The sequence below is a fragment of the Dama dama genome, chromosome 28, assembly GCF_033118175.1.
Source record: "Dama dama isolate Ldn47 chromosome 28, ASM3311817v1, whole genome shotgun sequence".
Lineage (NCBI taxonomy): Eukaryota > Metazoa > Chordata > Mammalia > Artiodactyla > Cervidae > Dama > Dama dama.
Window position 1 is genome coordinate 43223536 of NC_083708.1, and position 14587 is coordinate 43238122.

The following is a 14587-nucleotide window of genomic DNA, read 5'->3' on the forward strand; positions in this document are numbered from 1 at the left end:
TCTCAAATGCTATTTAAAAAAACAAATAAAATTAGGGTTAAGAATTGACTTTGCAATTGACATGATAGAAATTGTTGATAGGAATGAAAAAATGTTAGAGTGACTTGAGGTGAAATGGTTAATACTGAAACTCTTTGGGGGAGTTTTTTTGTTTTTGTTTTTGTTTTTTTTTTACCAAAGAAGGGCTTCTCTGGTGGCTCAGCAGGTAAAGAATTTGCCTGCACTGTGGGAGACCTGGGTTCTTTCCTGGATTGGGAAGATCCCCTAGAGAAGGGAATGGCTACCTCTCCAGTATTCTGGCCTGGACAATTCCATGGATTGTATAGTCCATGGGGTTGCAAAGAATAGGACACGACTGAGCAACTTTCATTTTTACTATACCAAAGAAGATCAAAGTAATGGGGATGTGGATTCCAGGAGCATTTTTTATTTTCTTACAAGATGGCAGATAGTTTACCAAGTTTGTATTTTGATGAACATGACCAAGTAAAGAAGGAGAGATTAGTAATGCAAAATTTGGGTGAAAATTGTAGGAAAAAGGTCTACTTGTCCTCAGTAGGACAAGGGGGATGGGATCCAGAGCAGAGATTGTTAGTCTTGGAAGGAAGCACAGGCAGTTCATTCAACCCTCGCTTTATTCAGATCTCTGCTCAGACATATCAGGGATGTCTTTCCTGAACATCCTTCCTAAAATTGTACCCTGCCTATGGATCACAGCTTTACTTTCCTTTGTAATACCCTTCCTGTCTAATATAGCATTGAATATGCATATTTCTATTAAGTTATTGTTTGTCTTTTATACAAGAATATGATCATCAGAAGAGAAGGGACTTTGCTCTCTCCAGATGTCATAACATTGCTGGGGTGGAGTACCCTTCATAAATACTTGTGTATTAAATGAGTGAAACAGGAAGAAAAAAATAGGAAAATATGTCTACAAATGCAGGTAGGTTAGTAGATCTGGTGGACAGAAGAATCTTTCTCCTCTCATTACTTCTATTTTCTTCGTGTTGTGAGAGGCAGTCACCAGTTTGGAACTGAAAAGAAACTGGGAAATATTTGCCCCAGAGAATAGGAAGAATTCACTACAAAGTGCGGCTGAATTACCAGAAAATGTCGAGAGACATTTGATCAGTGGTCAAAATTGCAAAGTGAGACCAGTTAGTAAATTTGTGAGTTTTCTTTCACCTGAAATCTGCCAGTGAGGTGCAGGGACAGAAAGTGAAAGTTGCTCAGTCATGTCCAACTCTTTGCAACCCCATGGACTGCACATACAGTCCGTGGAATTCTCCAGGCCAGAATACTGGAGTTGGTAGCCGTTGTCTTCTCCAGGGAATCTTCCCAACCCAGGGATTGAACCCAGGTCTCCCACATTGAGGGTGGATTCTTTACCAGCTGAGCCACAAGGGAAGCCCAAGAATGATGTGAAGAGCTGACTCATTTGAAAAGACCCTTATGCTGGGAAAGATTGAGGGCAGGAGATGAAGGGGATGACAGAGGATAAGATGGTTGGATGGCATCACTGACTCAATGGACATGAGTTTGGGTAAACTCTGGAAGTTGGTGATGGACAAGGAGGCCTGGCATGCTGCAGCCCATTAGGGTCGCAAAGAGTCAGACACAACTGAGCGACTGACCTGAAATGAAAGCCTAAACCTTCTCCAGTGGATCTTCTCAACCCAGGAATCAAACCAGGATCTCCTGCATTGAAGGCAGATTCTTTACCAATTGAGCTATCAGGAAGCAGGGACAGAGAAAGTAGAGAATGGGATTTAATCATTATCAAGATTCTTGCTCTAAGAGTATAATAGAGATTAAGAGAGTTATATTAGTTTCCTGCAACTGCCATAAAAATGCTACCACAAACTTGGTGGCTTAAAACAACAAAAATGTATTCTCTCACAGTTCAGACACCAGAAGTCTGAAATCAAGGTATCAGGAGGATTGATTCCTTCTTGAGGCTCTGAGGAAGAAACTGTCCCAGTTCCTCCCCTGCCTTCTGGTGGTTTCCTGCATTCCTTGGCTTGTGGCAACATAACTCCGTTCCCTGCTTCCATCTTCATAGGGCCTTGCTGTCTGTGTCTGTGCCTCTGTGTCCTTCTCTTTCTATAAGAGCACCCAGCTTGAATTTAGGACTCTGCCTAATCTAGTGTGTCTTCATCTTAACCAATTACATCTGCAAATAAAGTCATATTCTAAAGCTCTGAGTGGACATGAACATTGGGGAGATATCATCCAACTCACTACAGGGGTTGAGCGTATTTGCAAAGAAGTGATTATAGCCATGAATCATAGATTCTAGAAGGGAAAGTGCTCTCAGGATGTGTAGTGAGGCGGATCATGGGCACTGAAAAATGATATATTCAGTGGATCAGTGGACTCTATATGGACAAAGTAATAGAGGAAGGGTACTACAATAACTGACTTTGAAAAGTAGCTGGTGATGAACAGAGAGTGGGAAGCTTGAAATTTAGGAGGCAATGTACGAGTTGATAATGTTAAATTCTAGGGCATAACCATGGAAGAGGTTGGAAGGGGTGTTGTTAAAGAAAAAGGCATTAGAACTGACAAGGTCAAGGAACTGTGGACAAGGTCAAGGACAGCACATTTAGGTAAATCTTTGATGAAAGGTGGTAAAACCCACAAGGATGGGAAAGTAGTAGGTGATGTGCTGAGATCCTTAAAGACTGAGGCAGAATGATCAGGTTGTCAGTGTTACCTCGGTGAGGATAGACAGCAGCTGATATGGCATATAAGAATGAAAAGAACTAGTGAATTGGAGGGAAGAGCAAGGCAACTCTCATTCCAGGTGCTGTGGGATTTAGGGCATGAGAACATATTAGCTACCCTCTATGAGTGGGGTGTACCCTCGTCAGAGAATATTCAGGTTTCAAGTACAACAAAAATGTTCAGAGAATATGCTGAAGATGCAAAGATGCAGAGGATTCTGCTGACAACAGGATGATGGAGCGGTCTGGGAGTGATCAGAACAGTGGGAGACTGGATCAGACTACAGAATGTACACCACCATGGCCAGAGGCTGGAGAGGAGGTTTGGCTGGGGAGATTTCTGGTGGTGATGGAAGCAAACAGGGCAGCATAGCCCTCCACTGTAGGGACAGACTTTAATTTAATGAATCCTTCTCTTAATTTGAGGAATGTGCTGTCCCTACATTCACAGTATTATTTATAATAACTCTTTAAGGAGTATTTGTACCCCATCCCAAACATTACACCAATTTCACCTGCAGGTTGTATGTGGGTTCCCTGTGTTTATCAATGTCTGCCTTTCACTGGAATGGAAGGGTCTTGAGTGTTGGGCTTCTGAACTAGCCAACTTCTTTATTCATAGCACTTTGCACATAGTAGGAGTTTCAAAATGGCTGCATGGGTTGTGGTGAGTTGAAAAAGTAAAATTCAGAAAGCTTTCAGTTCTCTGTCTCTCTGCTTTCCTTTGTCTTTTATAGAACTAGGGGAGGAGCAGGGTGTTATGCTAAAAAACTTTTCTCCCCTATGATAGTCTTACAGCCTGTTTACTTGTTCAGGGCACATCGTCACCATGTGACAGGACGTGTGTGCTCTAAAATGACAAAGTGTGTGGATCCTGGCCAGGAGAGTCAAGAAATTACTTCATAAACAAAGCTGTAAATAACATCTGGGCTGTCCAGATACAGGAGGACCTGGTAGCTTTTCCTTTTGGCTGTTTTGTTTGGTCGTGGCCATCTCCCTGTAGACCCAAATGAATCAGGGAGCCGCCGTCTCAGCCCCAAATTACTCCAGGCTAATTTTGTTGCTGAGAAGTCATGGCAGGCTCTCCCAATGGGAAAACCAGACCCTTCAGGGTGAAATGACAGGAAACCAGTGAATCACAGCATTGAGGAGGAAAGCTGAATGATCCAAATCATCAAGATAAAGGGGAACTGTGTTAGGAAAATAAAGCCTATGAACATTTTTTGTCTCAGGTTACAGAAAAATTTGATGAGAATAAAAATACTAATTTAAAATTGATAGAATTATTTTTATCTGACTATACCTCAAACCACAACTTTCTATGTAGACATTAGTCAACTTAGCTATCTAATATTTAAATCATTTTCTTTCTACTGCAGTTGATTTGTAGACTATTGTAATAACATTCTATAATGAATGGAAGTTACACCAAATGAAAGGTAAAAGTGATATTAATATGCTGAAAGAAAACTTCATTGTAGATATTAATACGTACTGCAGAAAATTCTATGGCAACCTACAAGTACAAACTTTTCTGCTTCCTTGATGACTCATGGTGTTTGTGCCTTTTCTGGGAGGCGTAACCCATTTGGATAGGGTGTGAGTTCTGCTAATGCAAACATTAGAGATAAAGGCTAATTTGAGGGGAAAAAGCAGTAGAATCTTAGAAGGTGGCTTTTCCCCTTTCTCTGCATGTCAAAAAGTTGAGCTGGGAAAAGATCTGTTCTTTTGCCAGTAGCACACTGCACCTCAGGCATTGCTAGAATTACAGAGTTGAGAAGAAGAAAGGCTTGAGGAAGGGCTGAGTGGGGTTCCAGTGCCCCATCATGGCCTGCAGACTTCACCTGGCTTGTCTGTGGCACTTATGTGCCTCAGTGCCAAATTCTGGGTTCCTGCCCCAGGGAAATGTGACAGAGCGCCGCATTCTTCACCAGTGCTCCCGACAAAACTAACAGAATTGCAAAGACAAATAGATGAATCCACTACCACAGCTGGGGACTTCGGTACTCTGGAAACACTGCCTTGTCTCTGATTCAGTTCTGTTCAGCAGATACTGACTGAATAACTACCATCTGCCCTGTGAGACTGCATGAACATGATCCAGACTTTGGGGTTGGGGAGATCTGAGTCTAGAGCCAGGGTCTACCATTTACCACCCAAGACCTCAGGTCAATCATTGATCTTTTTCTCAGTGTGTGTCCACATCTGTGAAATGAGTGGTAGTGAGAATTGAAGGCCACAAGTGGGTGCTGTTATGTGCTCATTGGTTGTTTTTCTTTCTCTCTTCTTGTGAATCTGCAAATCAGTTGAAGTTAAGATTTTAACTCAGAGAGTTGACTGTCTCAACTGGGAGACACCGACCTACGTCCTGGGGGAATTTTGTATGTGTACCTGGAGGTGACATGAGGGGTTGAGCCCAGTCCAGTGGATCTGGGTCTCTGAGGTGCAAGTAGGAATCTTTACATATAACAGGTTCCCAGGTGATCTGAAGCATGCTACCGAAAAGCTAGCCTCAATCCTCCTCAAATCCATGAATGCGGACATTTTCACAGAGACTCCTGAGACAGAAGACCTCAAAAGCACTTCAGGATTTATGTTTTATCACACCCTGTAGAGCTGGAGGGCTGGCCATAGGGAGGGAAAGAGAATCTTCCCCACAAACTTCTCTTCCATAATATGAGATAGAAGTTCTGACCACCAAGCTCCTATAGCAATTTTTTATTCTTCTTTAATGCTGCTAATCACGTTCAACTTTGCATTAGAAAGTATATCTAATTTATTCTTCCCATGGTTTCTTTTCTATCTCTTGGCATGTGACCATGAGAAATACATTCTGAGATAAATTGATTAGCAAATAAGTTCAGTAATGTATTCATTCTTCCTGACTTCCATAACTGGGGATACCCAAAAGGAAAGCTGGGCTGGGATAGGAAGGGGAAATGTGGTGTATCTGAAGCTGCTTGGGAGGGGCCATTTCCCCAAGGATGGGAGCAAGTGTACGTTTCCCTGTCTCTCCAGGAAAGGATTGAATGTTGAGATCTTGAAAATGCCTTGCTGTATTCTGCCAGACTTACAAACACATGTGAGATGCTGGTGGAGGTTGATTTACCAAAATAATTTTCAAGAGAGGAAAATCAACAATCAAAATGGGCTGTCCTCCAGTGAGAATCAGTGACCTTAAAGATTCAAGCTGCCAAGGTCTCCAGGCTGCCAGCTGGCAGCTTGGTGCCCCTGTCTTTTGCAGGTAATTCTGTCCAGTAGAGAGCCCAACAGGCTGATAAGCTGGGTTTGTAGTGGGGAGAGAAACCAAGAGACTGCATAGACACAGACTAAAAGAGGAAGAATCAGTGGAACCAAGAGATTAATCATAACATCTCATGTGGCACTTGAGACATTTTCCAGGTTTGAGTCGCTTGTTTGGAATATTGTTGGCATCTTGCCAAGGGGAGATAATGAGGCAGGTTCCGCAAATCCCTTCGGAGGTCATCCATTCTAAAGCCACGTTGTCTACGTTCTCTTAGGATTTGATGATGGAACATGTTCTTTGACAGGCCAGAATGCAAAGTAGAATCTCCTGTGATAGTGTAGAGAGGTCAGTCCACTAAAAGTAAAGCCTTGGAGGTGTCTGCCCAGATCTGCTGTTGTCAAGGAAATAGCTGCAAGAAAAACAGGTAACAGCCACTCACCCAGGATTCAAGCTCTCCAGGATTCAAGGCCCAGTAAGGCTTGGGAACTTCTGGTGTCCGTAACTAACATTGTCTGGGAAGAGCCCAAGTGTGGAGCAACTCAGAGACAGCATTACAATTCTCCAGTGAATTTTTGATCTTGAGAAATACTTCAGGTAGTGAGTTGAATCCTGTAGACATATTCATGTGCTTCACACACACACACAGACCAGTGATAGAAAAACTCTAGATTTGATTCACCCAGTTGCTAGTCAAATTCTTTCCATCCACTGAACTTCCTCAGAGCTCTTTGAAGTCAGCAATTACTTTGTTCTCAGAGGAGTCATTCTGTGGCGAGGAAAATGTTGAAAGCTTGGCAATGTATTAGGACTTTCCAAATCTGGGTCGTTTCAAAATATTTATCTGTATGTTGTTTATCCTTTTTCAGTATTTAGACTTCATTCTTTCTAATAACCAGAGGACAGTCTATTGCTGTTAGTCACCTGGAATGCATAATAAAGATAGTAAATTTGCCAGTGGTTCTAACATAAGGCAGCTATCTTTAATAATTTCCTTAATAACCCCCAGTCCTCTTTCAGAAGCACAGATTTAGCAACTGAATTGAGGCCTTTATACAGTGCCTGACACAGAATCACTCCTCAGTAAATATGAGCTATGATTTTCAGTATTCTATTTTCATTAACTCAGTATCCAGCCCCACTCTTCCAGACAGATCAATGTTCTAAATGAATATTTTACACACACCCTCTTCCAAGCTTCTAGATTTACTATTCTCGACCTTCTGTTTTATCCCATATGTTTGTCCCTGACACTTACAGAGTGAGAAATCTTTGGGTAACATCTCTGCTGATAGTTGAAACATGTGGCTTTTTTTTAGTGTTCTCTTAGATTCCCCATTTGCAGGAAACCACAAATCCTAATGTTGATTTCCTGTATTGCTGTAGAATCTCACGATGCAGGAATTTCACTTTTTAATGGCCCATCTCTCTATGCAAAAGGCTGTCCATGTGAGATGCTCACTGTTTCATCTGAAAGTGCACTGACTCATAACTCCACGCGCAGATACCTCCCACCTCTACTCTCTGTCTTTGATCTGGGGTCCTAGCTCAACCTGACCCTCCAACTCCAGATGGTATTGAATCATGGGCTCACACCCAGTCCAGGTCCCAGCTAGTATCCTCTGTATTTTTTTTTTAACCATGTAGTGAATTAAGTATTGATGTTTATAGCAGCCTCATTGATAACACTGAGGATAAGATAGCTTTGGTGTCTCTCAAACCATTTAAGTTCCTCCAGTGAATGCTTCCACTGGATTTCTTCAATACAGTACATTATCAATCAAGCACTGCCTATTACAGGGAAATCCACAAAGCCAGAGCACGTGTGTATCAGAGCCTATGGAAGACAGGCAGATTACAAAAAGGGGACAGTTTTAATGTTTTCATTTTAGCGTCCTTTTACCTCATCCTCTCTCCCTCCCTGTCTCCCTCCTCCTCCCTCTCTCCTCTCACTTGCACGCGCGCTCTCTCTCTCTCTCTCTCTCTCTCACACACACACACACACACACACACACACACAGCTTCTGTTTTCCAGGAGCTTTTGGAAATTTTACTTGGCTCGTATTCCTGAGGCCAACAGACAGGAAATGAAAATTGGATAGGAAAGGAGCTGAAAACATCTTCTATAAATTTTTTGTTGCATGGGGTATGATAGTTTTCCTATCTAAAATGTTTTAAAAATAGATCTACCAGGAAATATGGCTTTATATAGAAGGACTGCCATACTATATGGTTATTATTATCATAACCAATTAAAATCACCATATTAATAGCTCTCTTGAATAATGACTTTCATTTGACTGTATGAAAAGTTTAGAAAATATTGAGATAAATTTCCCTGCATTGTAATTCCAGGGATAATATTCTAAGGAAAGTCCTATCCTGTTGAAGCAATGTGTCCCATAGAATTACAGTACTTGAGGGGGAAAACTTTCTGAAGTCTTCTCAGTTCCTCTTTTAACTTCACTTACTGTGAAGGAATGGTTTCAAATGATTTAACCTGAACACAGAAAATAATCCTTCTATGTAAGATTTTAAGATTTCCTAGTTCCCTGTCTCCTTTATCACATATGCTTTTGCTTCCCAATCTATATTAAAATGGAAAAAGTGAAAACAATGTAGTGAGGTGTTTTTTTTTTTTTTATAAGGATCTGCTCTTTAGTTTGAGATTATTTTCTATTTATTATTTTGGTGTTGAAACACCCTTCCTTTTTTGAAGTTATGGGTGCAATAGATGGAAGGGTTTTGTTTATTGCCCTCACTTGACAAAATGAAAAACTTGACTCTTCCATATTGGGCCCAAAATTTAAGTGTAAACTTTTACTTCTTAAGGAAACTCAAAACTCTTGAAATCAGCACTCTGCCTTTAGACTTCACGACAGAGCACTGCTAAATGCCTCAATTTGGGGCTGCAATAAGCCAGACCATGAAGGGATGGCTGCTGGAGACGTAGCTGTTATAACTTAAGAAATAGATTAGGTGACTGTTGCTGGTATCCCAGGGGTCATAATTCTTCCTCAGATATTTCAAAAGGTTAAGGTAATTGAGTTAATAATCCCTGTTGTTACAAATACTAGTTGTGGCATTGTTCATTTATTGCCTTCTAACAGCCATGATATCGATTTACACAAGAATTACTTGGGGGAAGTCCTGGTATTGAAGACTCTAGAAAGAAACTAGGATCAAAGACTCCTAGGTTAAAGGGTTGACTTAGGATAAATGTTAAAAGGCATAAAGTGAACAACACACTTACTACAAACAAGAAATCCCAGTCTTGCCTACTGTTCTATATGGTGACAGGCATTTCACTTCCTGTGAAAACAAAACAAAAATGGAAACATAAATGAGTGAAGTAAATTGTTACTTGGGCAATTAACATAAAAGCACTTGTATTTAGATACCTTTAATTTGCATTTCAAATGAACCTTAATAGTTAAAGTAGGTAAGGCCACACAGGAAGAAAAATTTGACTTCTAAATATGTACATATTTGAATAGTGTGTACAATAAATGTGTACATAGATTTTTTACAAGCCCAAAAAGTTCATTTTATCTGTCTGTTGTATTTTGAGATCATAATATTTAGAGTTTTTATCTGGCCTCTTTTAAGAAACTCAGAATGCACAATGTAAATGGCTAGATGATCCCACTTCATAAACCACAGACATTCAAATTAGCATAGTCTCATAGGCTCAAAGAGATAAATCAGTGTGTGGTCAAAGAATTTTAGTAAAACGTGAAAATGCAACCTATACCAACTATTCAGTATTTCTGCAGACTACAGCTTCTCAGTATCATCTCCTGCATGACAACTGCTCTGGCCAAGGGCTGGTGAAAAAACTTTGAGGAAAAACTCAAACCTATTCAAAATGGTAGCATTTCAAATCTATCTGCCAAGTTAACCAGAAAGACCATTTCATAGAACATTTGCCTAAATTAAGTTTTCATTTTCCCACTTACATTGTACTCCTGGGCAATCTGCCAGGCTAATACCTCTTTTCAGAAGCCCTGGGTGGGATTTTTTGTTCAGCATCTGGTTGTCAGGAAGGATCTATCCTCATACCTCTGTGGTTCACCTTGCCCTCTTAAGTAAATACACTCTCTTCTTTTCCACATTCAACTTTTATTTTTGATTCAATAACACGTAAGGTTTTGTCCAAATGGGGTCACAGACTATAGCTCATGGGCCAAATCAGCCTCTCACATGATTTAATATATAAGGTTTTATGGGGGCACATCTATGGCCATTTGTTTTGCACTGTCTATGAATGCCACAACAGTTGAATAGCTGCTACAGATATGCATGGACCACAAAGCTTAACATATTTACTATCTGGCCCTTTCATAGAAAATGTTTGCTGACTCTGGTCTATAAGAAAACACGTATTGTATGAGGGGATTATCAATCCACATGGGTTTGGGTGCTAATTCTCTATCATAGAAATGCTGCAAAAGAATTTTTTTATTTAAAGTCATTGTTTTTCAACTTACTAAGGAAAAAAATTCTCTGCAAAGATAATTTGCAGATATCTTTCAGGTTTATCAGATATACCTGCCCATTTTTCCTACCATTTAGGTTTTTATTTTGGTCTTCATATAGATTCATAATATTTGCTGAGAGAAGGGGAATTATTTGAGGGCAAGTGTGATCAATACTGAAACAGGCAGGCTTTGGTAAAATTCAAGGAAGGAGAAGCTACACTTGCCTTTCCACCATCGCTTCTCTCCAGCCCTGTCCTCTATTTCTTCTCTTCCTTGCTCTGCTTTAGGTCATTCCCAGATTCCTGTTCTATTTGAGTCAGCCCTCAAGTAATTTCTTCTGGACTCTGTTTTTTAAAATTTATTTATATTTATTTATTTGTCTGGCTGGGCTGGGTCTTATTAATAGTTGCAGCACAAGGAATCCTTTAGTTTTGGCATGCAGGATCTATTTCCCTGATCTGGAGTTGAACCCAGGTCCCCTGCATTGGGCGCTTAACCACTGGACCACCAGGGAAGTCCCCTCCACTTGACTTTTAACTGATAGTGACATTAGTGTTACTTTTCTAAATATAAACATCTTCACCATTTATATTTTAAGATGAATCTCTGAAGCTGAGAAATTATAGCAAAATCAGAGCTTGCCAATCAGGGGACTGAGTGTATGGATTACTTTCATGTCAAGGTTTGGGTCTCCATTCCAAACATTCTGGGCCAGTTGCTTTCCAATGGCCAGTAGCGACTCAAGAGGCAAGAAGCTTCCCCTAGGGTGATTTACCAACATTGTATTTTTCTATTATGTCATGAATTGAAAAAGACTGGAAATCACTCAACCCTAGGAACAAATCAGTATGTGTTTCACTTATCCCAAAAGGGGAACAAATCTTGGGAAATCAGAGTTAATGATGATCACTTGATGGTTCCTGGGGAGTTATAAGTTATAAGACTCTGCTTGAAAGTGAATTAGTAATCTTACGTAGATAAAATTATATGGAGTCCAACTTTAGATCAATCTCAAACAAGCACAAAATCAAGCTTTACTAATTAGCTAGTTAGGATTGTATTACTGGTTACAAGAATGTAAAATACATCTCTGTCCTCTTCCTCTGCTTCCTTATTACTTCTCCCAATGCCTGGTCCATAGGAGCCCAAAATTCTACAGTAGTGCTACCTCTAGTGTGATCCATAGACCTGTAGTATTGTCATCACCTGAGAGCTTGTTAGATGTGCAGAATCTCAGCCTACACCAATCTCCTGAACCAGACTGTGCTCTTTAACAGAATTCACCAAATGATTCATATGCACTAAAGTTTGAGAAGCACTGGGTAAGATACCAAGGGAGATGAGAAATCTGGTTATGCCATCTAAAATTTGGAAGATATGAAGTTAAAAATAAGTATTTCAGGAAAGATGGAAAATAATATAATGTAAAGGAAAAACATATTTTTTGTTACATAAAAATCCACGAGTGGAGAATGCCATTTTATAAACTCACTCAGCCTTGGGACTGGACCTCCTTTAACACAAAACAGTCCAGCCCACAGAGGAGTAAGCAGAAGGCCTGATGTGTGGTCCCCAACCTCTACCATTTCCTTCAACCTGCTGTGGAGGGTTGAAACTCTGATGTGTTGAGTTTAGTCTAGGCTCCATTTTTCCTGGAATGAAATCCCATCAGCTTCTTGTTCACATGGAGAGCTCTGGGCTCATAGCGGAAAGGCTCACCAGGACACAGAGCTAATTTTAATGGGCCATGCAAATCTCCAAATTGGAGCCTATTCCCAGAATAGAAACAAGCACCTGGGATTCTTGGAGTGCGTTGTCATGGAGCCAGAAAGAAGGAGAATCCTCTCAGTGGTTTAGTTAATTTGGGGCCACTCTGACTTCTAGAAGAAGCAATTCAAAAAGCCATAACATAGCCAAAATGGAAAGTGGAATTGCCCTGTATTTGGGAGAAAAGAATCGTATTTGCAAATCTATACAGAACAGGAGATATAACGACATGCTTGGCTTTGATCCCCAGGTCTCAGTTAGTCACTCAATCGTGTCCGACTATTTGTGACCCCATAGACTGCAACACACCAGGCTTCCCTGTCCATCACAACTCTCAGAGCTCACTCAAACTCATGTCCATCGAGTCAGTGATGCCATCCAACCATCTCATCCTCTGTCGTCCCCTTCTCCTGCCTTCAATCTTTCCCAGCATCAGAATCTTTTCCAATGAGTCAGTTCTTCATATCAGGTGGCCAAAATATTGGAGCTTCAGCTTCAGCATCACTCCTTCCAATGAATATTCAGGACTGACGTCCTTTGGGATTGACTGATTTGATCTCCTTGCAGTCCAAGGGACTCTCAAGAGTCTTCTGCAACACTGTAGTTCAAAAGCATAAATTATTCGGCACTCAGCTTTCTTTATAGTCCAACTGTCACATCCATACATGACTACTGGAAAAACCATAGCCTTGGCTAGATGGACCTTTGTTGGCAGAGTAATGTCTCTGTTTTTTAATATGCTGTCTAGGTTGGTCATGGCTTTTCTTCCAAGGAGCAAGCGTCTTTTAATTTCATGGCTACAGTCACCATCTGCAGTGATTTTGCTGCTGCTGCTGCTAAGTCGCTTCAGTTGTGTCTGACTCTGTGCGACCCCATAGACGACAGCCCACCAGGCTCCCCCATCCATGGGATTCTCCAGGCAAGAATACTGGAGTGGGTTGCCATTGCAGTGATTTTAGGGCCCCCAAAATAACTGTTTCTCACTGTTTCCATTGTTTCCCCATCTATTTGCCATGAAGTGATGGGACTGGATGCCATGATCTTAGTTTTCTGAATGTTGAGTTTTAAGCCAACTTTTTCACTCTCCTCTTTCACTTTCATCAAGAGGCTCTTTAGTTCTTCTTCACTTTCTGCCATAGGGTGGTGTCTGCGTATCTGAGGTTATTGATATTTCTGGGGGCAATCTTGATTCCAACATGTGCTTCATCCAGCCCAGCGTTTTGCATTATGTACTCTGCATATAAGTTAAATAACCAGTGTGCTATGACCAGTGTGTTCTCTTGGCAAAACTCTGTTAGCCTTTGCCCTGCTTCATTCTGTTCTTCAAGGCCAAATTTGCCTGTTACTCCAGGTATCTCTTCACTTCCTACTTTTTCATTCCAGTCCCCTATAATAAAAAGGACATCTTTTTGGGGTGTCAGCTCTAGAAGGTCTTGAAGGTCTTCACAGAACCATTCAAGTTCAGCTTCTTCAGTGTTACTGGTTGAGGCATAGACTTGGATTACTGTGATATTGAATACTCAGCCATCTTTAAAAATGAATGCATCATTTCTGAGCCAGGGTCCAGAATAAACACCGTGGTGGAGTTGTTACAGAAACATCTTCTGCTCTGTCCCCCTACACAGTAAAGTGACTTGAACTTTTCTGGACATTGTGAGGAATCCAGAACCAATTATGCTAACTCTGAGGATCATAGACATCCTTCTTTTAGATTTCCCTCAGGATAGCAGAGGCAGACTCCCAATTACAGGGAAGATTCCTAAAGAAGGCCCAAGTCACAGGCATCCTTGTAAGGAGCTGACAGAGACCACAGCCATCCTTTGGGAATCTGCTAGTGCTGGTCCCTCTGCATGAATGAGTTTAGACAAAGTAAGAACCAAGCAGAGACAGTGTAGGTCTGGATGGTAAGGTAGAAAGAAGAAGAAAAGTGGAGAGAAAGCACCTTTGGAATCCATAGTCTATACGTACCAGTCAGCAGGAGATCAGAAGTCCCTCCTTATCCACCTTAGCAAGGCACTTCACAGCCTGTCCTTAACCTTCCTGTCCAGCATGGATGTGTACTGTGTTCCTTCCGCATACAAATCTTCCTCCTGCAATTTCCTCTCTGATACTTTCTCTTCCCAGTACAGGGAACGAAAGGTCATCTTTCAAGACTCAGCTCTCACAATTTTTCCTAACAGATGTCTTCGCCCTTCATGGCCAAAAAGGTGGTTTTTAACGCCTGTCCACTGGGTTCTTAAGGCACTTGTTATATATTTCTGTTTTAGAATTTACTGCATAGCTTTTAATTTCTTATTTATAACCCCAACACACCATTGTGGTGCTCCAAAGTGGACCTTGTATCTTTCTCATCCATTTTATATGCT

General features: G+C 41.0%; 1 long non-coding RNA gene across 1 annotated transcript; it reads right to left on the bottom strand.

Annotated features, from left to right (window-relative positions):
- Positions 1-6752: 6752 nt before the first annotated feature.
- On the bottom strand, positions 6753-14283 carry LOC133048212 (uncharacterized). The gene is made up of 3 exons (XR_009690971.1): positions 14190-14283; positions 9227-9285; positions 6753-6897 (listed from the first exon to the last, which is right to left on the bottom strand). It is a non-coding gene; the product is annotated as an uncharacterized LOC133048212 (long non-coding RNA).
- Between the last annotated feature and the right edge of the window lie 304 nt (positions 14284-14587).